Raw genomic sequence first — 24032 nt, 5'->3', positions numbered from 1 at the left:
AAAATTCCTCACTGTCAAAAAGTGATTTGTGCAAAATTTCAAGATCCGAGACTAAACGAATAATTATTTGTGCTAAAAAAAGAAAATAAAAACAAACTTTTAAAGCTTAAAACGCGTAAACCGGTAAAGTTCGCCTAAGCGAGCTGACTGGTGTATAAAAACCCTAAAAATGAACTATTTTCATATAGTTGGATTAAACAAGTAAAAATAAATCATCCGAAAATAATTCGGATGATTTGGGTATTTTTATCCGATTTAACAGTTTCCGGTGCACTAAAGACGGAAACGGGTCCCGCGGCCTATCGGGGCGACTAAACCGAGCTCTAATTTCACATCTTTAATTAAATTATCAGTCAACCACTATTTTCGGGTCGTGTGTGACCAAACTCATTTTTGAAACGTAAAAACGGATAACCGTGCTAGGCACGCAAAACGGGGAAAACAACTATTAGTAATTTTGACTGTTGAACTCTAAACGATATCACAATCTGAGTCCGGAGAAGTGTTTCTGGGTTAACATTGCCCCCGGAACGGTTACAGTACTGGGTTAACAGTGTCCCCAGATGTACCGGTTAACACGGTTAAAGTTATATTAATAATGATTGTATAGTAACGAACTTAGGGATCGTATTACAGATTCGGATTAATAGCTGTGTTCGGTGTACCTACTTGTTTACGATAAGGTGAGTTTCACGAGCCCCTTTTCTGAATTGTTTTTAAATATTTTCCCGGGGCGGAAAGCATGTTACTATTGAAATGTTTAAGTACATACTGAACGCATGGATTGGCGTGTATTTATAAATATTTGATTGTACGGGAATCGTACGGAATGGGTACAGTACTGGGTTAACAGTGTCCCCAGATGTCCCTAGAAGTGTTTCTAGGTTAACATTGCCCCCGGAACGGGTACAGTACTGGGTTAACAGTGTCCCCAGATGTCCCTAGAAGTGTTTCTGGGTTAACATTGCCCCCGAAACGGGTACAGTACTGGGTTAACAAAGGTTTCACTTTTGGGCTCAGCATAATTACATCGCTAATATATGATTATTATAATGATTTGTCACAGTTGTTTAAATTAGTGAAACTCACCAACTATTCGTAGTTGACCCGTTTCTTTACATGCTTTCTAGGTACTCCCAAACTGGAATAAGTGCTACATGCTTGACGATGCGTGCTTTTGTGGAAGCTTATGATCTTTTTGTATTAAATATGTTAATGTATTGTTGGTAAAACTTATGTGTTAACGCCTAGATGGTAACTGAACTCGGAACAATGTAATATGATGTAGATTAATGTAGTGGTGTTTTCTTTATAAGATATGCTGTTGATATCAGACGTGTCTGTTGCATCCCGTTTACGTTTCCGCTGCGGTTACGGGGTGTTACAATCACCCCATCGCGTATCGCGATGGGGGATACCTTCCTCATCGTGTGGTGTGACCCCCTGCAGACCAGCTAAGGGTGAGCAATTTACCGTTATAACCGTTAAACCGAACCATAATCGGCATAACCGAACCGAATTTAACCGATAACCGACATAACCGGTGGGTCGGTTTAATGAATTTTTAAAAACTGCCAAACCCGGGTCGGTTTTGGTTAAAGATAAATCCAAAACCGCTATAACCGAATCGACCCATTTATTTAACCAACAATATGTTTAATATGTTTGGGATTAACTTCCACCAAACATTTCAATGTTGGATTATATAATGTCATTCTTTTTTGAATATTTGGTATAAATATTAGGAATTATATAATTTACTAGATTATGTCATGACATTTTTGCAATAATCGGTACCAAACTTTTGGGCCCAATTACATTGTTTTGGTTACAGTTAACCGACCCATAACCGACTCACTATAACCTACAAAAGATTAACCAAAGCCGCCATAATGGTTCGGTTATGGTTATGGTTATCCATTAACCACCATATCGGTTATGGTTATGGGTTTGACTCAAAACCGACCCATGCACACCTCTAAGACCAGCAGCTCGTTTATGTTTGTTTATGTCTTGTTTTGATCCATTTTGCATGAAAACTCTAGATAATTACACCCATATTTGACCACCAACATTACTCTATATATACACCACCATTTCCCTTTATTTTCCCCTGCTACAACTCCAAATTCTCTCTCAAACTTCATTGATTCAAGATTGTTTATTTATGTGTTCTTGAAGGTTTGACTTCCAAAAGTCAAACTGAGTTTAATCTTTCATTCTAATTAGCTTATATAGTCTAATAATACTTGAATATGGAGTACAACATATATATAATATACACCCATTATTACTTTTGGTAGTTGCTTCTCCGATTCTAGTCGGTGAGGTTGACCTTGTAAGGCAAGGCTTCATGAAGGACTTCGTGTTCTTGATATATATATATATATATATATATATATATATAATATAACTTGTTTATACATACTAATCATGCTTAACTTCTGCTTATTTTAGTTTATTTACAAGTTCCATGGTTATGGGTTTGAAGAGTCTAAACACGGTTTAACCATAACTAGCTCCAAAACCGTAAACCGAACTTTGTTTACTTGTTTTTGTTAAATAATTGTTTAAACATGTTTAATGTTAAATCTAAGTTTCTAATATCATTTTTATGAGTTCTATGGTTATGGGTTTGTAGATTCTAACCTCGGTCTTAACCCGAAACTAGATCCGAACCGAAAACCGAACTTTTGTTTAAAGACTTTATTGTTAACTTTTTGGTTGTAAAACTTAAGTATTTTTCATTTGTACATTATTATACAAGTTCTTTGATATTTGGGCATGTGGAAACCATCTATGAACTTATTGTGAGATGGAAACCGAACCAAACCGAATTAAACCGATTTTTACTCGCTTAAGACACACAAGTGTGTTTTTAGCTATCAAGACTTGTATATTTCTTTAAAAATAGTTTACAAACTGGTTTTAATTATTTTCTTAAGTACTTGGAAATGTTGGATCCAACTTGATCTCATAACAAAGTTTGGACCGACAAAACCGAACACTCGCTTAACGTACATTGTTAGTTCTAAAACAACATATCTACATACCTGGTTAAGTATTATTGGATTTTATGAGTTATCTCATAACATTTAATATTTTGAAAAGTTGACTTTGGGTTTGACCAATTGTCAAGACCCGAACCAACAACCCGAACACTCGTTAAAACCCGTTTTTAGTATCTTTATTCCAAAGGGACTTGCATTCTTGCATTTTACCCACCTTATTACTTAACATAGGTTGAGTAAATATTAAAGTTAGATACTTTAACCTGGTTTCGAGTAAACTTACATTTTTAAAGGGTTATTATTATAAGTTCTTAAATTCGAGTGGATGAATATTTTTGGTAAAGCATCTTGAATCCACTAGAATAGTAAGTCTTAAATTTTAATATAGGAATTGTTCAAGCAAATAAAAAAAATAAATAAATAAATAAAATCAAGGATAGAAAATGAATATTGATAAATAGTCAAGGGACCATCTTTGTGATTCACTAAAACCTTATACTTGAACTCGCCTTTGCTTTCAAACAACCCCACCAATCTTCCCGACAAAACTCCTTTGAAACACAAAACGAGAGTAATACAAAACCAGTTGTCAATATTGAATCAAAAAGTCAAAGACCAGAAACATGTACGATGGTGGGTATTATGGGAATGAACCGTACGTTAATCGAAACAGATGCGATGAATCAGGTAATAATATTAATCTTATGGATGAAGATGATGAATCCCAGGAGATTGCTCAGGATGATGCATGGGCAGTGATCAGTGCTTATTTTGAAGATAAAGGGTTGGTGAGACAACAATTAGATTCATTTGATGAGTTCATACAAAACACCATGCAAGAGATTGTTGATGAGACTGGTGATATCGAGATCCGTCCTGAATCACAACACAATCCGGGACGACATTCAGATTTCGTTGAGGTTAATTATGCGGATTTGATCGTTTAAAATTAACATTTGTAATGTTATTAATATGCATGGTGTTTTTTTTTGTTGTTGAAAGAGACATTATATATTTATTATGCAGACCATTTATAGAATCAGATTTGGTCAGATATACCTGAGTAATCCCATGATGACAGAATCAGATGGAGAAACTGCTTCTTTGTATCCCAAAGTGGCTAAGTTAAGAAATGTGACATATTCTTCGCCATTATACGTTGATGTTACGAAAAGAGTCATTAAAAAAGGTCATGACTACGAGGAAGTCGCTGAAACGCAAGAATTTCCTAAAGTTTTCATAGGCAAGGTATGAGATTATAATCTGTATAAACTTTTTACTTCAATAATGACGTAGAGCGGAAGCACAAAAGATAACATATTGATCCTTAAAGAAAGTAGTGTACTGCTAAATGAATAAACCTTACAAGTTACATCATGTCCCTTTTATAGGTAGGAAATTTGTCAAATCTCAAATGACGATATTGAGGTTAAAAGACACAAATAAACGTGCAAAAATATACGCAATATCAATGATTTACACATTTTACACTCGAAAAGGGATTATTGAAAATTGCAAAATTTGAGGAAATCTTCAAATTACGTAATCGTAGCTCCAAATGATGAAATTCGGGTCCAGTAGTTGGACCAAACTTTGTATAGCATTTGCCATATGATCCGCCTCGTTAAGCTATTTTTTTCCACAGCCTGTAACTCCACCGATAGCCCAAATTCTACCTTGTGTTTCCCACTCTAGTTGGATTTCTTGAATATTACATGCATGCAGGTGCCAATAATGCTCCGTTCAAGCTACTGTAGTTTGTATCAGACATCTGAGAAGGACTTGACAGAGCTTGGAGAGTGTCCCTTTGATCAAGGAGGATATTTCATTATTAATGCAAGTGAAAAAGTTTTAATAGATCAAGAAAAGATGAGCACAAACCATGTGTATGTGTTCAAGAAAAGGCAACCTAATAAATACTCATACGCGGCTGAAGTCCGATCAGTTTCTCAATCACAAAACAAAACCCCAAGCGGGATGTTTGTCTGTATGCTTTCCCGTTCTGGTAGCAAAGAGGTAAATACAGTAAATAGTGATAGTTATAATGATAATTGATTACCCTTTATTGGTTTAAATGCAGGATCTTCAGGGCAATATATCTGGGCTACTTTACCTTACATTCGTACTGAAATCCTGATAATTATTGTGTTTCGGGCATTGGGTTTTGTTGCAGATAAAGATATACTGGAACATATCTGTTATGATTTTTTTGATACTCAAATGATGGAGCTACTTAGATCATCTTTAGAAGAGGCATTTGTTATTCAAAACCAACAGGTGGCTCTTGATTATATTGGAAAGAGGGGATCTACAACTGGTACCCCAAAAGAGAAAAGAATCAAGTATGCAATTTTTAACTATCTTTATTAAGATATAGTTTTTTTATTAATATACTTTTAGGTACGCGAAAGAGATCCTTCAAAGGGAGATGCTGCCACATGTTGGCGTAGGCGAGTATTGTGAGACCAAGAAAGCTTACTATTTTGGGTATTAAAATATTCATAACATGTGCTTATGTTGTAAATTAGATAGTGACAAGATTAACGATGTTTTCTTCAACAGTTACATTATCCATAGACTTTTGTTATGTGCACTTGGAAGAAGGCAACAAGATAATAGAGATCATTATAGAAACAAAAGGCTGGACCTCGCGGGTCCTTTAGTTGGAAGCTTGTTTCGTATGGTCCGTTTTTTTCATAAAACTTTTTTGAGTTGATTGTTTTTAACTTTTTAACTTTCTATTCTTATTAGAACTTGGTTTTGATAACCGATTCAGTTATTCAGGAAGCTCACACGCGATGTGCGATCATATGTCCAGAAGGTTCATTATTTTCCTTGCTTAATCAGCTTTTCTATCGAAAAAGTATTATTTTTAATGCCTAATGATGAATGAAGTTACGTGGATGAGGTAGAGTGTTGATACTGGGAAAGATGTTAACTTACAATTTGCAATTAAAGCGAAAACGATTACTAGCGGTCTTAAGTACTCTCTTGCCACGGGGAACTGGGGGCAAGTTAACTCAGCAGGGTCAAGAGCTGGAGTTTCACAGGTCATTTTATATTTCTTTTTGGATAATATTTTTTTTATAACCTTTCACTTTTATAATGTTTGCATTCAGGTGTTGAATCGATTAACGTATGCATCGACACTGTCCCATTTGCGTAGATTAAACTCACCAATTGGACGACAAGGTAAACTGGCAAAGCCGCGTCAGCTGCATAACTCACATTGGGGCATGATGTGTCCTACAGAAACACCTGAAGGACAAGTAATACTCATTTCATTCCATATTTATAAGCATTCATCGGTTTATTTTTTTACATTTTATTAACATATTAATATTAATATGAGAAATCTGCAATTTGTCTCCCTGGTTTATATCGACGGAAGACGGAATAGCCCCTGAAAACTAATTTGCGCATTTTGCGCACCTGTGTTTACTGGGCGGGTTTTTTGGATCCCTGCAGTGTTTATTATGAACAGATGACTCCCTGCAGTGTTAAATAATTTGTTAAATGACCATTATACCCTTCATCTTCATCATTAACATTCAAACACATTAAGAACATCAACACATAAACCCAGAAAATCAAAACACATAAACCCAGAAAATCAACAACATCAAGAACCCTAACACAAACACAAACCCAAAAAATCAAGAACACCATCTCCTTCTAAGAACCCTAACCCATAAATCTTATACAAATACATAAATTAACATCATCATTCAAACACAAACTCATATCTTCATCTTCATCTTCTTCACCCGCAACCCATCACCGCCGCCGTCACCACCATTCCTTCGCCACACCACCACCACCGTAGCCGGAAAATCACGAACATGTTGCCGGAAATCAACATACCCACTACTCATATCTTTATCTTCATCACCACCACCCATCTTCTTCACTCGTCACCGTACCTCTTTGCCGGAAAATCGGATTTCGCCCCTTTTCACATCTTCAACATCCATCATCACATCACTACTCACCAAACACCATGCGCTACCATTATTGCTCACCAAAGTGGCATCACCATATTTCTTTTCAAATCTCATCCACACCTTAGATCTAGATCTATGCTCTTTTTGTAAAATTATTGTATAAAACTTATGGGTTTGGTGGTGGGAAGTTTCCGGTGGACGACGACAGCGACGGTGGCGACGGGGAAGGGATGAGAGAGTTGAGAAGATGATGATAATGGTTGAGATGATGATAATGATGATGATGATGATGAACTGCTAGTATTATTATTACTATTATTGTTATTATTATTAGATTATTATTATTAGATATTATTATTATTTGTCTAATTACTAAAATACCCTCAACCAGGGGCTCAATACACTCAACTAGGGGCTTATATTACAATTATAAAAAACATGAAGGTAGAAACTTCGCAAATAAGTTTTCAGGGGTTAACCCATCGCACGACTATATAAACCAGGGAGACAAAATGCAGATTTCTCGATAATATTTTGTGCTTCAAAATATAAAGGCATGTGGACTGGTAAAGAATCTGGCATTAATGGTGTACATAACAGTTGGATCAGCAGCAAATCCCATCCTTGAGTTTTTGGATGAATGGAGCATGGAAGGTTTTGAGGTCATTTTCTCTTTTTGATTTTCTTCTTTTAAATAAAAATATATATATATATTATAATAATCTTATTGCAAATGACCTGCTTCTTTTATAGGAAATACCACCTGCAGTTATACCTCAATCTACAAAAATCTTTGTTAATGGTAGTTGGGTAGGGATCCACCGCAACCCCGAGCTCCTTGTGAGGACCCTGAGACAGCTAAGGCGACAGGTGCAAGTTTCTTATTGCTTATTATCTTTACAGAATCGTGAAAACCTGGCTGTGGTTATTATAATTTCTAACTGTGGTTATTATATAACAATAAACTGTAGCTTATATATTCTCTTTAATAACTTAACACGGCTATTAAGGTGGTGTTAAAATAATAGAAATGTTTACTGAATTTTTGATATTTTAGGTTGATGTAAACACTGAAGTTGGAGTGATACGAGACATTCGATTAAAAGAACTGAGGCTTTATACAGACTACGGGCGCTGCAGTCGGCCATTGTTTATTGTGGAGAAACAAAAACTGCTCATAAAGAAAAGAGATATAACAGCTTTGCAGCAAAGGGTGTTTACTTCCTGATTTCATACTCTTGATAAATCTTTTAGTTATATTATGTACAATTTAACATCGTCTTGTTATATTATTTAAGGAATCTGTCGAGGAATGCGGGTGGCATGATCTTGTGGCAAAAGGTTTTATCGAGTATGTTGATACTGAGGAAGAGGAGACTACTATGATCTCTATGACCATAAATGTATTAGTTAACAAAAGTACAAAACTCGTATTTTTGTTAGCTGCGTGTAACTAATTTTATAACTGAAGTAACTGAATTTATGCTTTCTTTTATTCTGTTTAGGATCTTATACAATCAAGAACAAACCCGGATGATGCTTATTCTGAAACATACACCCACTGTGAGATACATCCATCATTAATATTGGGTGTTTGTGCTTCTATCATTCCATTTCCTGACCACAATCAGGTAATTCATTTTGTTTTATTTCTTTGGTGTCTGTGTATATTTAAAATATTTTAATGACGCAGTCGCCTCGTAACACATATCAATCAGCAATGGGAAAGCAGGCGATGGGTATGTACGTCACTACTTACCAGACCAGGATGGTAAGATGTTTATCAGTATGCAAGATAAGTCGACTTTTGTTATTCATTGTGAAAATATGTTTGATTTCTTTTCTTGTGATTGTCAGGACACATCAGCCTATGTTCTATATTATCCTCAGAAGCCTTTAGTGACCACTAGAGCTATGGAGCATTTGCATTTCAGGCAGCTTCCAGCAGGCATTGTAATTACCGACTGCTAAATTCAATTTTTTTTATCTTCAACTTGTAAATACATCTGAATTTGACCATCAACAGAATGCTATTGTTGCAATTGCTTGTTACTCCGGATATAACCAAGAAGATTCTGTTATCATGAATCAATCTTCCATAGACCGGGGATTCTTTCGTTCACTGTTCTTCCGTTCATATAGGTAATGTTTATACAACCAAATAAAATTATATATCTGCACCTTGTGTTGAACTTTGTATAATAATAATAATAATAATAATAGGGATGAAAAAAAGATGGGAACTTTGGTCAAAGAGGATTTTTGTTGTCCTAATCGGGACACCACAACGGTTAGCATATATACTTATCATTTCATTTTATAACAAAACCGAGAGATTATGTCACGCTTATTTACACTGCAGGGAATGAGACATGGATGTTATGACAAGCTGGATGATGATGGTTTTGCACCTCCTGTGAGTTATATATTACGTAATTATTATGTCAACTATAGCTAATCTTAAATCGATTTCCTGCTGTCAGGGCACGCGAGTCTCTGGTGATGATGTCATCATTGGAAAAACGAGTCCAGTCCCGCAAGATGACGGGCCAGGTCAAGCTTCAAGGTATAAACAAACTGATCATAGCACAAGTTTGAGACACAGTGAGAGTGGAGTTGTAGATCAGGTTCATTTCATGCCCCAAACGACTCGTTTAAATGATTATTCATTCTGAGTTTGTGAAGCATGAAAATTTTGAATTTGGTAGGTTTGCTTGACAACAAATGCAGATGGATTACGGTTTGTTAAAATCCGAATGAGGTCGGTTAGGATCCCTCAAATAGGAGATAAATTTAGCAGTAGGCATGGACAGAAAGGGACGGTTGGGATGACTTACACACAAGAAGACATGCCATGGACCATTGAAGGCATCGCTCCCGGCATCATTGTGAACCCGCATGCTATCCCTTCTCGTATGACCATCGGTCAACTCATCGAGTGCATCATGGGCAAAGTTGCTGCTCACATGGGAAAAGAAGGAGACGCCACTCCATTCACTGATGTCACTGTAAGCATATGATACTATTAAAAGTTTGCATAAAAGTCAACCAAGTTATAACAAAGAGAAGTAATAATAAGGGTGATGTTAAAGAGAGGCACTGTCCCAAATATGTACATCAGCATACCTGTCATAGTGTCATGTCATACAGACTGTATGATATGGCGAAAACAGTCATACATGTTGTATGACTTTGTTAATGGTAACATCAATCATTTATGTCACTCAAATACATCATACGGGCTGTATGATATGGCGAGCACCATCTCATATGGCACCTCATACAGTCATACAAGCCATATGACAATTTTTTTATCTGTCATATATACAACCCGTATGACCATTTTTGGAAGCAATACGGCCCATTTGAAACGTCACTGGTATGTGCATACTATAGCGTGTCAGTGGTGTTTCTTTAGTCAGGGCCTATAATAATTGTGCATATTTTAGGTGGATAGTATTAGCAAAGCACTACACAAATGCGGTTATCAAATGCGTGGTTTCGAGACCATGTACAACAGGCACACAGGTCGTAGAATGACAAACATGATATTCTTTGGTCCGACATACTACCAAAGGTTGAAACACATGGTGGATGACAAGATCCATTCACGAGGGCGAGGCCCGGTTCAGATCCTGACAAGGCAGCCAGCCGAGGGCCGGTCTCGTTATGGTGGCCTAAGGTTTGGTGAAATGGAGCGTGATTGCATGATCGCTCATGGAGCGGCCCATTTCTTGAAAGAGCGATTATTTGACCAAAGCGACGCTTACAGGATTCATGTTTGCGAGTGTTGTGGCCTGATCGCGCTCACCAATTTAAAGAAAGTTACGTTTGAGTGTAAAAGTTGCAAGAATAAAACTGAGATTGTTCAGATACATTTGCCATATGCTTGCAAGCTTCTTATTCAAGAATTAATGTCAATGGGCATAGCTCCAAGGTTGTTGACTAAAGTTAAGTCAACCAAGGATCAGAAGATCCGATCATAACATTTTTTAGGCCTGTAAATGAACCGAATATTAATTTAACAGTTGGTAAACTGTTGAGGTGGAGGTTCGTTTATATTCGTTTATTTAATAAACAAACGAATATGAACAAAAAGTTTTGTTCATTTAATTATAGAAGAACCATGAACACATGTTTCTTCATTTATGTTTGTTAATGTTCGTTTATGCTTGTTTGTTTAAGTCCGTGTGTTTATGTTCGTTTAGTCCATTAAACTATGTAATTTTATTATTTTTAAAAGGAGCAGTCAGTGAACATGAATGAACAAATATAAATGAACGTAAAGGAAGATAAATAAGTTTTTCTAACGAACATCACCAAATCACCAGTTGAACTCTAATACACGTTTAATATTATGAACGAACATGAACAAGAAATCGGTCTGTTTAATTGTTTGTGTTCGGTTAAGTTAAATGAACGGACATGAACATGCGAGCATGTCCCCGTTTGTTTTCGTTCGGTTTGTTCACAATTTTTAACCATTTGATTTCACTTTAATATTATTATATTCAGCATTTTAATCAGTTAGGTTTGTACCGGTATTGATATTAAACCCAAAACACAAATGAGTAAACTCCTAGAATAATAGTGACACTTGTATAACATATGATACAAAAAAGCTAACATACTTAAAACAATGTTTATTCGGTTGGAAAAACACTGTCGATGTTGCGACGAGTCAACACGAATTTAATCAGTACCAGTTATGTTTATAATGGTTAGGACAAAACAAAAAAAATAGTTTTGTCAAGTTACATATTTAAAACAAAAAAGACGGGCGTTACGGTGGTGATTTGACATGAATTTGGTCGATATCAAAGACGGGCGTCACGGTGGTGATTCGACAAAAAGGTGAATTTCATCATAATATCATATTCAGAAGAAAAAAAACAAATAAATAAAACGTACTTGAAAAAGGAAAGGTAATTATAAAGTTGAAAAATATAATTTTATCACTTGTTTCAATCACTCACTGCACCAGCACCAATGGCGATGTATTCATCATCCATGGCTGCTGCCTCAATCTCCAAAACCCTAACCAAAACAACATCAAGACTACCGATTCACAAAGCCCACCCGTTTACCTCATCCAGTCTCAAGCCCAAACCAAATCTCACTCACAGATTCAGATCCAAATCACTAAACCCTAATCCTAACCCCTACAAAAATACCCAAATCAAATCACTCTTCACCGGAATCGTCGAAGAAATGGGTCAAGTCAAGCAATTGGGTTTCGACGACTCCGGTCAATCATTCGACATGCTAATCCACGCACCAACCATCCTGGAAGACGTTAATCTTGGCGACAGCATTGCCGTGAACGGCACCTGTTTAACCGTAACCGAATTCGACTCCCAACGCTCCGAGTTCAAAGTCGGGTTGGCGCCCGAGACGTTGCGAAAGACGTCGCTGATTGAGCTGGAGAGGGGGATGGTTGTGAATTTGGAGCGGGCGGTGAAACCGTCCACTCGGATGGGCGGGCATTTTGTGCAGGGGCATGTGGATGGGACGGGGGAGATTGTGTCGATGGAACCCGAGGGGGATTCACTGTGGGTTAAGGTGAAGACCTCGTGGGAGATTTTGAAGTTTATTGTGCCGAAAGGGTTTATTGCGGTGGATGGGACGAGTCTGACGGTGGTGAAGGTGTTCGACGATGAGGCGTGTTTTAACTTCGTGTTGGTCGAGTATACGCAACAGAAGGTTGTTATACCGTTGAAGAAAGTTGGGCAGAAGGTGAATTTGGAGGTGGATATATTGGGGAAGTATGTCGAGAGGCTGCTTAGCAGCGGGTTTGTAGAAAGTATTAAATCAAGATGATGATGATTGATCACATTGGAGGTACTTTGTTTTCAGTTTTTAGTTTGAATTTGAGCTAAAAAGTTGCGGGTATCGTGTGTTATGTAATTCAAGTTTTTACAATTATAAGTTTTGAATAATGGTTCTGTAATCTTGTGTTGGTTTGTACTATCAAAATGAGAACATGCTCCACTATTAATTCTTACTCTGGAAGTTGGAATTTGACACATGCTTTGATAACAAAACAAGTACATATGTCAAAATGGCAGATTGTAGTTACATGTATTGATTCTGATATTGCCTGTGAATAGGCGGCATTAAGTTAAATTATGTATGGGTTTAAGTTTAGACGCAGATAAAATAATTTATACATATCGCATTGGTTTTAAAAGGTGTGCCTGAGGTGTTTTAGTGTGACGCGAAGTGATCTCATAAAGCAGACCAGCTCCATGCAGATTGAAGTGAGCACTGTTGTATGTGTCGTTGAAGCGAATATTCTGTCCATGATCTTCGTTGGTAGGGGTGAGCATCTCACAGGTCGTACCCGCCAAACCCGTGTACCCGACCTGCCAAACATACCCGGATTAAAAACCGTGTCTGGGTTCCGGTTTCGCAAATCATAGCAAAATGGGTCACGGTCCGGGTCTGTTCTATATCTGCCAGAAATGTCAAAACCCGTTAAACCTGTGAAGTTTAAAAGGCAACAAGATTTTTGAAAAGTCACGTACCTGATTGATTATAGCAAGTTACTTGCTATTAGTTTTTGTTGATTTTGTTCTACAAATCCTATTTGAAACCTGTTTTTGTTTTGTTTCAACCTCAATCATTGTTTGTAGACAGTATTAAAAAATTTGTTCTTTTGTACCAAATTTCACTCATGGTTCTTTATCTTTAAAATTGATATGCTTTATCCTTTACGTTTATAAATCTTGCAGCGTTTGTCCATTAGCGTTTGTCTTGCAGCGTTTGACTAATGAGTCATTTACCTATTTATTAAAAATATAATAACAATAAAAATCAATATATATCTTTCTCTCCCTCTCTCTCTCTCTCTATATATATAATATATATAAACAAAAATATAAAAATCTTATGCGTCGCGATGTGATCGCTCCTATATATATATATATATAGAGTTGGGTCATAATGAAAACATGGTTGAGTTGTGAAAACCATGTAAACTCTACCTAGACCACATATTCAAATAATTCTATTGATTTGTGTGGTCCATATTAAAAGTGAATAAAAAACTAAAATCAATTTCAATAAACATTTAAAATAATACAAAAAGGGTAGTAAATTCACTATAACCACTTTTTACTTTTTACTTTTCTCTTTCCTCTATCAAATCAATATTATCTTTCCTATTTTTTCTCTTTTATACTCTTCTTTTCTCTTTCTCCTCTCTCTCTATCTCTCTCTTTTTATAAGATCCTGTCAGGTTTTAAACGAATTTGCGTTTTTTCGGCACTCTTTGAAAATCCGTCACAGCACAAACTGATCTCTTATCGGGTTTCCGTCTGAAAGTAATATAAAATATATGTTAATTGTATAAATAAAAAAATGTTACTTGTTTAAAAACATATGTTATTTATTGTAAAAAACATATGTTCAAAGAAAAACATATGTTAATTATGTAAAAAACATATGTTACTTGTAACAACATTAAGTCAAGGGAATAAGAAAAATGTATAAAAAAACATATGTTAATTGTATAAAGAAAACATATGTTATTTTTTTAAAAACATATGTTAATAATATAAAGAAAACATATGTTATTTTTTAAAAAACATACGTTAATAAGAAAACATATGTTAATTAACTAAAGAAAACATATGTTATTTTTTAAACATCGTATTTCACTTGCATATGAGATCTTGTTCATCGTATATCAACAAAAAAACTTGCATATGAGATATTGTTCAACATATATCAATTCACATCATTACACGTATATAAATTTGTGTCAATAATAAACGATCCGTTCATGATATCTTAGATCTCATTTAAATCCCAAGACTCACAACACAACAAACTCATACTTTATCATTAAAATAAAGCATCAAATACGCCATAATCAGTAAACAACATATTGAAAAAAATCCATATACCAAGAATATTATGACAAAAAAACAAACTCCTCTTAGGAATGACTATCATTTGGATCTTAGATCTCATTTAAACCCGACAAAAAACAAACTCATCTTAGGAGAGAGAGGCGAGTTATGGGTTGTTCAGATCTGTGGTAGAGTACAAACTCACCGGAGACAGATCCGTCAAGCGGTGGTGTGCGGCCGCGGTGAATGGTATTGGAGAGGGGCCAGATCTTGATCTTGGTAAAGAGAAATTGCAGATCCGGTGGTGTGGCAGCCGCAAGCGGTGGTAGTCCTGAGGTGGTGTGTGGCGGCGGTGGAGGTGTTGTAGAGAGGCCGATCTTAATCTTGGTAGAGAGAAATTGCAGATTTGATAGTGTGGCGATCGCAAGCGGTGGTGGTGCTAAGGTGGTGTGCGGCGGTGGTGGATGGTGTCGTAGAGGGGCCGGAACTTGATCTTGGTGGAGAGATGTTAAGATTTGTTGTTGGAGGTTTTAAGTTTTGAAGAAAGAGAAACAAATAATCTGGTGGTGGTGGTGCTGAATGTACGTATCTATGGGATAGAAGAGAGATAAAGAAAAAATGTTAAATTACCATACTAACCTTCTTCAATATAATAATTTAAATAATACACATGCCTATGTGGATGCATTTTAAACCACATAAATTGAGTTTCCAGGGTTTTCTCAACTGGAGTGGGTTTTTATTCTAGACTTTCCTAAAATAAATGAAAACATGCTCTGACACGTGTCACGTGTCACAACCATAATTCATTTACTATCGTGTTCGCTAATGAAGATGTGCACGCCTCATTTTTTTACAAAGCTTCCTCTGGAAGAAATTCTTTAAACCTTGTTGAGATTTTCAAGAATTCAAATTTTGAAAGAAATACAGATCAGTACTCTCTCTCTTAACCCTAGATCTATTTCCTCTTTTCTTTCTATGGATATTTTCTTTGTTTCTTTGTCACCGGTTCCTTAAAAAGGCGGTGAATCCGGTAGAGAGTTGATCTGATTATATTCTCCTGAAATCATCGGATATCACCGGCAAAGAAATGTCGAAATCGAGGGTCGACTATCTGGTTTATCTGGTAAATATCGAACACAATTGATATTGGTAAATATCGCATCCTCCTCTCTCCTTCTCTTCTCAGATCTGGAACCCTATTTTCCATAATATGCTCAAACACAGTAATCGTTTCATCATTAACCTTTTTTGATAGCGACAGTTACGGTCCGGCCGTGAAATCGACTTTCCGGCGACCAAGATCCGACACAAATCAAGTCTATTTTCATTATATCTTTATGTTGTACACATATCACTTTCATTTAATTATTGGTTTCAAAATCTCTCCATTAATTGTTAGGTGAAAAGGGTAGAAAAATAGTAGAAAATGCAAGCTACACTTTCACGAAGTTCATTCTCAAAAATGGTGGACCAGGTTTTATAATGGCAAAGACAACAATAGGTATGTTCTTACTTGCAATTTTATGCATTTATGTTAAATTTTGTTTACATGCTTTTTTATTTAAGATTACATTGATGTATGGCTTTTTTATACTTGCAATTATATATGAACGAGAATATTGTTTTGTTTTCCTGTTTGAAATTTGTTTTGTAAGGTTTTTGATCATAATTTGGAGCTGATTAATAGTTTATATAATTCGTGTGTTATGTTATACTTAGATGTATTGTGAATGTTTGATAGGGTTTATAATGCTATTCTACAAATAAAATAATATGTAAATTTAAATAAATGTTTGGACAGTTCATATTTTGATAATTGGCTTTGATGATGTAATTTCATTTTGAATAAACTTTACATGTATGATTACTATTTCTTCATGGAATTGAGAAAAACGATTCACCCTGCAAATATTTTTTAGGTTCATCTGTATTTGCAAAATAGCTTAGTGTAATTAACAAGATGTTCAAGTTAGTAATGGTTTTTGGTTTTTCAAACCAAAACCAAACCGTAAAATTCTTAAACCGCACCAAACGTCCAAACCAAACCGTTATTAACACTTTGGATCCAGTTTGGTTTCACGGTTTGGCTCATTGGGCTTATATGCAAGATGTCCAAAAAAAAGATGTATGATTTATATAGGTAAAGTTGTAAAAAAAAATTGCAGAATTCAACAAGTTATCAAGCACAACTCGTACAAACAAGGTATTATAAAAAGTAATAATGTTGTGCAGAAATAATTGAAATGCAAGTTGCCCAAATTTGTATAAAGTCAAACTGGAATGCTTGGATAGAAATGTTGTTGTATGCTATACATGGAATAAATCTTTAATAACCTTAACAAAAAAATTGTGGTAACTATACATGGAATGAATTTTTAATAACATAGAAATGCCGATATACGAGAAAGATAGAGATACAAAGAGAATAAAATGTATATATCATAGGTTTATCAGTACATGTCCTTTTATATCATGATTTTAAGAATTAAAAAATATATCTAATGATTTTTAATTTGGTATCTTGTGAATCTTTACTTATAAGCCTTTTTATTAATTTAATACAGTTATAGATCTTGTGTTATGTTTTTAGGATTGGTTGTATATTGATCTTTAAAGTGTAGAGGTCTTATTAAAATAAATTTTAAAAGACAAGACATTTAGGAGTTAGGATTCTTTGGTTTGTAAAAATTTGTAAGTTAACTGATTGAATCAAGTTATGGAGTTCTTACATTTCTCATCATATGCATTTTCATTTCTCATATAATATATTTAAAATCTTAGGAGTTGCTACTGAATGTGATTTTGGTCACAAGGTTATGTTTCTTATGATTGTGTTTTTATTTGTGATTATTGTTTTATAATTCAACATGTGTATGTGTTTCTTCTTTCTTCTTTTCTTTTTATTAGTTGTCCTCCCAGAGATAAAGAGATATGGAGTTTCATTCGTCTTATTTCTCATGCTTATTTGTGAAATTTTTCAGAATCCTGATATCAAAGATATGGAGTTTCATTCGCCTTATTTCTCATGCTTATTTGTGAAATTTTTCCGAATCCTGAGATCAAAAACATATGCAAGCTGATGTTTGATATCACCAAAAACGGCTATAGATGCGGATTATGCTGTGATTTTGGCTGTAACTGACCCCAAGGTATCTATCTAACTATTTTCTTATTTGATTTTATATTTTTGTTTTAAGTTTTAATTACATTTATCTCTTTTGTTTTCTATGTTGCAGTACATGGATTGACTAGAGGTTGGTTTGTGTCCATTTGTGACATGTCGGGACTGGGTCCAGTTGAGTTTGAAAGAAGGTCTTTACGTTTTCCATTATCAAGTTTTGGTTCAACGAATCGGGTAAAATCACTATCGTGTAAACATTAAGGGTTTGAAACATTATGTGAAATCGTTATCGTTCATTTTGTTTTTATTGTATTTGAATTTAATGTTTTCTATTGCGTCTCACCCGAATTTGGATGATGCTTTTCTATTTAGCGTTAACCTCACGCATATTTCTATTTGGAACACGCCCAGTTGGAAGTTGGAAAAAATTCTTTTGTCTGCACATGTGTGCTACACAAACAAAGAGACATGCAAGTCTTCAGATTTAGATAAGAGAGGGATAGCGTTCGCCGACGACCATTGGAGGCTGATCTCATCTTCATCGTCGTCAACTTCGCTTTCGATATTTAGTCTCTCAATGCAATCAATCAGGTACGATATTCTATCCTTTCTACCCTTATTTCATAAACAAATCTAAGTATTTAATATTTAATAGTATTATGGTATAATTAATAATAAGGATTTAGTTTTTAAGCTACTGTAAAGTATTTCTTAATAAATTACTTATTTAGGTTTAATCATTATTTTGAGAAATAGTTCAGATGATTACATTCTACTACTGTGTAACCATATTCATGTGATTTTCAAAAGAGATCTACACAATGTTTCATATGTAGAAAAAGTTTCCATACACGTACCTGTTTGCAGAAACTGAATCATGTTAATTTTGAACACCCAAACCCTTTAATTATCACACACCACTTGTCATTTGCTTACTTGACTTTGTTTAATTTACCTATTTAAGCTTGATCTTCTGGCATGTAAATGAACTGAACGAACATGAAAAGGAGCATCTTCGTGTACATTTAATTGAACACAAGTTTTTGTTCAAGTTCGTTTATTAAGAAAATGGACATGTACTATCTAACTTTCTTATCTAAGCATAATCGTTGCAAATTTAGGTTTAGGTTTATTTAACTTATTTATGCTTAATCATTTGTATATTTATTCAATAGTTAATAATATTATGATATATATCTAATATTATATTTTTTGAAGCACTATAATATATTTCTCAATATGTTTTAACCATTGTTAGGTATATGCTCATTTAATATTATAAGTTTGTGTTTTGACAGCTTCACCCGGATCAAGAACCCCATGATTCGAGGTAAAACAAAAGTTTATATATTTATTAATCTTTTATGCCTTTAAGTTATTTGATTACATGTGAATTCAATTAGATAATTTTTATAGGTTATGTATATTAATTTGTTTTAAAAACTATTTTTTCAACTTGAGTGTCACACTGGCAAATTATTGATCCAAGTTTCATTAGCATTTCCTAATATGCTTGATTTCATAGGGTTATGATGTCCACAAAGATTCAATTGAGAAGAACATATTGAATGTTGTTTAAGGTGAAGATGTTCACTTGGAAGCTAAGAAAAAGCATTATCCATTCATCCACATATAATCAAGGATGAAGATGAATTTAAATCGAAGGCTACAAGAGCTCTATAATTTTGTATTTTGTTTTTAGCTTTTTCTTTTTTTGAAGTAGAGAAGGACTTGACTTTTAATTTTTGATAAGAAAAGAGTGATAGTGTCACAATTCACAAATACAAAGGAAAGGATGTGTTTAAGGAGTTGTTTTGATAATTGTGAGTTGTATATTTGTGTTTATTTAACATGTATTTTGAAATTGTCTTTTGTTCACGTTTATTTAACATTTTTTTTACTATTTTTGTTTAATTATCATGAAATGTGGTACACATGCTTACAAATTCAATGTTTGTTAACTTATAGTGATGCTTATTATTGCTTCAAGCCTTCAATATATAGTTTTGAATTAATGTGTTGTTTTTTCTATAATTTTATTAATTAATTTTCATTTTGTTGATTATATTTCAGTTTCTTATTAAATCACAAAACCCACTAGATGTATTTTTGTATGTTGGTTACACAATCTTTAAAAAAAAGTTTAAATCTTTATGTTGGTTACACAGTCCTTAAAAGAAAGTTTAAATATGTTTTTTAGATACTGTAATCAAATACGTTATTAAACTTTATATTTATATGTTAACTCTTATGGAAAGTTTTATTTTCTTACTTTAAACTTAACTGACCTATTCTTCGGTCAAGTTTTATAAAATCGTGTGTACTTGATATCAATTTTGATGAGAAATCAATACTTTTTTATTTTCAAAAAGGTTATGAAACCAAAATACATATGAAGTTATTTTTACATTATGGGTTAATCTTTGAAACTTTTTTGTCATCCGATTCAAAGCTCAAAATAGATTATTCGATGCGACAAATCTTTAAATACAAACATCATACCCTCTATAACAATGCGTTTAGAAATTAGTAAATGGAAACTAGAACCTATATCTCTTAACACAATATATTTTTAATTGAATTTTATGGTTACATGTGAAATTGATTTTTATAAATTTTACATATTTTATTATATATTGTTATTAATATGTTTAAAAAAGTTTAAAAAGAGACATTTTATCAACACGTGTAGCACACGGGCATATAAGCTAGTATATATATATATATATATATATATATATATATATATATATATATATAAACACAACCTGTCACCACCACCATCAATTTTTTAATTCCGCCAATTACTTGTCATATCTTAGTTTCAAATCAAATAAGGCAACGCCACCACTACCTTGAACTAGGGCTATCCAAAATGATCGCTGCTCGTTCGTCATTCGCTCGAAAATTGCTCAAAAAATGCTCGTTCGATTTCTGCTCGGTTTGGAAGTGAGTCGTTCGGCTCGGTTCGGTTTAAAAACAATCCAAGCACGAGCAAAGCCTCGCTCTGTTTGGTTCGGTTCGATTTGCTCGAATTATTTTTTTATTTATTAGTTTTATATATAAACTTTATGAATATATATATATATATATAAATATACTATTTTTTAAATTTCAATCTTTTGTGTTGAATTCAAAGTTCAAATTTAAACCATAGCCGCTCGTTTATATATGTTTTGTTGTTAACTTTGAGTTTTATGCATTTTAAATGTGGAACTTTAGACAATCTAGAGTTGAAAGTCTTGAATTAATGATATTTTGAAGTTTTAAAAATTTAAAATTGGAAACTTTGTACGAAATCAAGCCGAACCAAGCCGCTCGGTTTCAAACCGAACCAAGTTCGAGCCTAAAGATATCGCTCATTTCTTTAAATTCAATCCGCTCGGTTCGGCTCGCTTTCAAACCAAACCAAGTATGAGCATGTCCGCGTTCGGTTTGGTTCGTGAACAGCCCTACCTTGAACCACTCCAGCGTCACCGGAGACGTTGAGTTCCGGTGCTTTGCCAAAGTTTTCTTAAGAACTCGAAAAATGTGTCTGAAAAGCGGCGCTCGTACCTGCAACTTCAGACGAAATCCGTTGAGCATTATAAACCTCATCCCCTAATCTTCCTTCAGCACCACCGTTCCAAACCTCATCGACCCCATTCCTCAAATTCGCTCTGCAAACCCTATAATAAACCATTGGATTCCATCACTTCAACGATCCAGCCAAAATCCCTCTACAATTTTGAAAGATTTACCAAAAATCATCAATGGAAACTAATTTGACCTGTTTTTTTAGGGTTTAGGTGTATTTAGAGAGGGACAGAGAGCTTCAAAAGAGAGAGAGGATTTGCAGGGGGTGGAGACGCTGTGTTTTTGAAAAAAAGAGGTGTTGTCGTTGGTTGTGGTACTTGCGATGGTGGTGGTCTGGTCATGTGGTTCTTGTATTTCTCCGGTGGTACTGTGGCGCCGTGGCGGTGGTTTTCCGGTGTAGAGAAAGAAAAATAGAGAGAGTGTATGTGGTTGTCGTTTTGGTTCTGGTTCAATGGTGAGAGTGTATGTGGTTGTGGTTATCGTTTTGGTTTTGGTTCAATGGTGGTAGTGATACAGAGTGATGGTGAAGGTGAAGGGTGGTTGGTTGGGATGAAATGCAGAAGATAAAGATGAGAGAATATGTGTGTGTGTGTTAGAGAGTGTGTTTGTTTTAAATTAATTATACATATATTAGTTTTAGTTATTGAAAATGTTGTTTTAAAATAACAAGGTGAAATGACCAATTTACCCTTATGTGTAAGGTAGATTACCTGATTTAATGAGAAAAACTAATTGGGTTAGGGCCAAAGGACAAACGTTGCAGGATTTATAAACGTAAAGGATAAAACATATCAATTTTAAAGATAAAAGACAATTAGTGAAATTTGGTCCAAACATAAAGGACAATTTCTGTAATTCTGTCTTGTTTGTAAGCACATCATGTAACCTGTGCTTTCCCCGAAACCGAGGTTTAGGCTGTTAATTCAATGATCTGGTTCTGCTTCTTCACTCGAATACAAGATCAATATTTTAAATGAAAAGTCAATGTACGGTGTGTAATCGGTCAAAAAGCTATAGCAACTGTTTTTGTAGGTTTATAACAAACTCGTGAAAACCACCAACCCGTCCCGTAGAACCCGTCTCAAAACCTGGACCGACCCATTTCTATACGGCCCGGTTTCGGGTTTAAGAATTCAATGTAAACGGTTCTGGGTTTGACCCGTTGCACACCTCTATTTGTTGGTGGGTGATTTCCGCTCAAAGAGTGTAAAAACTCTTGGTTGAAATTGAAGGGTGAAAGTTGGAGCATGCTGTAAAATGACAAATGTGTAGAATTTTTCTTTGTCGGTCACCTTTCAGCGTGAGGTTAAACTCGTGCAAGAAATTATCAACGGAAGTGAGTATGGTGAGAAAGTAGATGATTTGAAATCCTTATCGTCCTCTAGCATTCATACTAGATATTACCTTTTGTTATCATGTAAAGGTGGCCCCAGAGTGGCCCATGATAAATGAATAATTTGTCGCCATGATAGCGATAATCGGAATGATAATTAGTGTTTCTTTATTATAATAAGCCCGACACAATTTCTCGCCACACAGACAAAATATTGTCGGTGAACCCACCATAATCATGTGCCATATGAATAAGATACCCCGAGTTAAACCAACCATGGTACTAGAGGTGTACAAATCGTGTTTTTCTAATACCCGGTTTCGGGTATAGAACCGGGATTGAGTATGATCGAGTATTGGAAAATCAGGTATTGGTCATACTTGGGTCGGGTTCGGGTCCGGGTATTGTCTCAAAAATCATATTCTGTGCACCGGGTTCAGGTCAGGTATAGAACCGAGTATTCTAAAATTATATATTCTAATACCCTATTCCGGGTATTGAAAAAAACCATATATTTGCGCCGTGGGCTAAGCCCGTGCGGTGGATGAGCCGTGCGGGCCGCCTTGAAGTACAATTCTCATCAAGCGACGGGTAGAATCCTTTGCGGACGACTTAAATACATGACGGGGTATTATAAGTGGCAGAGTGGCCTTGCTGCCACGATCCACTGAGATTCAGCCCAGCGTCGCTCAGATTCGTCCCCCCCCCCCCCCAAAGTATCCCACCCAAGTACTTGTCCCACCCACAACTCCAACCCACTGAGGCATTACTCTAACCCATGTAAGAGTCCAACCCAATTCAAGCAACTCCAACCCATGTTACTCCAACCCCTAGGTACTAGTCCAACCCAAACAACTCCAACCTAAGCTTGGACTTGTACTAGTCCATCCCAACTCAAGCAACTCCAACCCAAACTTGGACTGGTACTTGCCCACCCCAACCCAAGCAACTCCAACCCAAACTTGGACTGGTACTTGCCCACCCCAACCTAAGCAACTCCAACCCATACCAGGACCGGCGCTTGCCCACCCCAAGTCAAGCAACTTCATCCCTTACTTGGACGGGTATTTGTTTAGTATTTTTCGTGTTTAGATTGAGAGTTTTTAAAGGACTGCACTTTTTGGGGTTATTTTTCATGTATTTAATCAAGTAATTTCGGTTATAGATCGAATACTTGAAAAACCCAGT

General features: G+C 35.2%; 2 pseudogenes; both read left to right on the top strand.

Annotated features, from left to right (window-relative positions):
- Window positions 1-3715: 3715 nt before the first annotated feature.
- LOC143621285 (DNA-directed RNA polymerase II subunit RPB2-like) lies at window positions 3716-10941 on the top strand (annotated as a pseudogene).
- Window positions 10942-11950: 1009 nt separating this feature from the next.
- Window positions 11951-12827, top strand: LOC143621284 (riboflavin synthase pseudogene; annotated as a pseudogene).
- Window positions 12828-24032: the final 11205 nt, after the last annotated feature.

Source organism: Bidens hawaiensis, unplaced genomic scaffold (genome assembly GCF_021521415.1).
Source record: "Bidens hawaiensis isolate Kalapana, Puna unplaced genomic scaffold, B.hawaiensis_p1.1 tig00002825_1, whole genome shotgun sequence".
Classification (NCBI taxonomy): Eukaryota; Viridiplantae; Streptophyta; class Magnoliopsida; order Asterales; family Asteraceae; genus Bidens; species Bidens hawaiensis.
The sequence above is the reverse complement of the archived record's forward strand: the minus strand, read 5'-3'. Positions and strand labels throughout refer to the sequence as shown.